This window comes from Mus caroli, chromosome 9 (assembly GCF_900094665.2).
Source record: "Mus caroli chromosome 9, CAROLI_EIJ_v1.1, whole genome shotgun sequence".
NCBI lineage: Eukaryota > Metazoa > Chordata > Mammalia > Rodentia > Muridae > Mus > Mus caroli.
In genome coordinates this window covers 62,127,017-62,129,372 of record NC_034578.1, presented here as the reverse complement: position 1 = coordinate 62,129,372, position 2,356 = coordinate 62,127,017, and the positions used below count along the sequence as shown (strand labels likewise).

The following is a 2,356-nucleotide window of genomic DNA, read 5'->3' as shown; positions in this document are numbered from 1 at the left end:
AAAAAAAAAAAAAATCACATTGCATACATTATAGAGAATTAGGGTAGATTAAACAAATTCAAAATGTAGTGTTCTCTAATTTAACAACAGGCACTGCCCTTCAGTACATGTCCAACTATAACTGTGTGACAGTCTACAATTCCTTTTGTAAGTAGGTTGTTGGGAACTCAGCACATACTAGTTCATGGCAACAATGTTATATGTAAGAGCAAGGGATTCAGCTCAAACAGGAAAAGCCTTTTTTTTTTTTTACCACATATTGGCCATAGATACATCTCACATATTGTAACAGCTCATGTATCAAATACCAATGAAGTTAACCCAGAGAAAGAAAGTTTTACTTTTCAGACTCTCTTAGCAGTCCAAAATGTTAGACAGTAGGAAAGAAACCCTGTCCCGAAAACCCCAAAAAAAAAAAAAAAAAAAAATCTACAAAAGACTTTGCTTCCTCATGTCTACTCAGGTTTACATCTGGCACACAGCAGGTGCTCATCAAAATCTCAACATAACCAATGAACCACCCCTAATACAACATACATTAATTCACTAGGAAAATACATTGTAAATTTTAACTCTGTACACAAAAGTACACTTTCTTATTTAAGCAGAGACACCAGGGATTCCTGGACTTCTGCTCAGGTGTAGTTTATCCAGCTCTTGTGGGTCACATTTATGCATGGAAGACATTATGGTTTTTAAAGCTGATGATCGTGCCCTCACCTCTTAAGAGATTGAGAAACAGTTTTCTGGATCAAGTATCAACAAGCACTTCCAGTCCATGAAATTGCTGCTAGCACTGCAATGGGTGACCGCAGCTGTCAGTCTGGCCTTCTCTGAAGACACCTGGGAAGCTGGCTCTTTCTCCTGACTGATGCATTTGTGTCAGGGCCCGAGTGCACTTCCTCAGCCGAGGCCGACTTGTGGCAATCCAATTTTGTTTTTGGGTTGTAAGCACTGGGATAAACGAAAGAATGGAACGTCCCTGAAGGCTGTTTCACTCAAGCAGTCTGGGCCTAGTCACAAAACTGAAAAATAAATGAAGATCTCTCATTAGTAGATAACACGATGTATTTCTATTTCTCACTTGGATTGACTCTGATCAAGTTTTCCCACACCGCCCTCAGCCTTTCCAATAGGTACCGTTTTACAATGTTTCAGGTAACTAAGGGTTTTTTTTTCTCCTGGACAGTCTACTCCTGATGATACATCCTCGCCACCTGACTGCTCTAAAAGCCATCAATTACATTTATAGTTCTACTCTGAAGGGGATCATTAGCCCATTCATAGCAATTTGACGCTCAGGAACCTCTCAAAGCTCCACTTCAGTTTCTAAGTGCATACACGTCGGCTTTTCTGTCGCTCTGACTTGCCCTACGTCGTCCCTCTAAATTCTCAGATGATTAATATCTGAATGGGTAGCCTGAAATGCAGCAGAGTTCACTTAAGACTGCAACTGAAGAATAGCCTTTTATCTTTAAAACGAGCCCAAAACATTTGCTGTATGGAACTCTCGGGGAAAGAGGGGACGGAAGTCTCCCAGGGGAGGAAGAAACACGGCCCCAAGCGCGGAACCCTGCTGCTTAGAAGACCCGGGCCACACAGAGGACAGGCCGGTCGCAGGCCCTGGAGCCAGCGCCCTGAGACGGCCACCCTACGCAGGCCTCAGAGAAGGTCCGCCGCCCGCCCTGTGTTGTTCCTTCCACTCCTTCCCCTGTAACCCCAACCGCCATCGAAACACAGCCCTCAACAGGCACATTCCCTGACTTACCTGGAGCCCATCTCCAGCCTCTGTCCGTCCGCTTAAACCTTCCGTCCGCGCGCCATAGCCGGAACTTAAGGGCCGTGCGACATAAGAGAACCCGGAGGCAGCGAATAGTGTGGGCTGGGCGGGGCTTCCAGCCCACGGGCGCTGGGTTGTGGCTCGCCCGGGACGCTAGGGGGTGCTCCTCCTCTGTCTCTTGCCCACGGAGCCCCAATTTCCTCCCAGGCTGAGCCTTGCGGGTTTCTGTCCCTTCCCCCTTTGTCTTACCCCATTCTGTGTGCCTCCCTCCATTTATCTCTGCTTTGCCTTATTAACCTGTAGACCCCTGGCCAATGTCTAACTCACATTTCTGTCATTGCTTTTCTTCTTCAGAATTCTCAGTCACATCCACAGAACAGTAGGATGCTCTTCCTACTCTTAAAAACTGTAATCCCCAGCTGAGTGCTCAGACTGTAAGCACCTGGCTGCCCTGAGCCTAAGTTGCATTGAGATCTTCGTACCACGTTATTTCCCTACCCTGACTTTGAGGCAGAAGCGCGACTCAGTTATTGCTTCTGTGCCTGAGATGTGCTGAAGGTTTTGCTTTTAGGATTC

At 46.3% G+C, this 2,356-nt stretch overlaps 1 protein-coding gene across 1 annotated transcript in view; it reads right to left on the bottom strand.

Annotated features, from left to right (window-relative positions):
* Ints14 (integrator complex subunit 14) overlaps positions 1–1,875 on the bottom strand; it is a 26,741-nt gene extending 24,866 nt beyond the window's left edge. Inside the window, exons 1-2 of the mRNA XM_021172255.2 lie at positions 1,769–1,875; positions 721–1,025 (exon numbers count right to left, since the gene is read on the bottom strand). The gene's annotated coding sequence lies outside the window, so the exon portion shown is untranslated. The remainder of the gene's footprint in view (positions 1–720; positions 1,026–1,768) is intronic.
* Between the last annotated feature and the right edge of the window lie 481 nt (positions 1,876–2,356).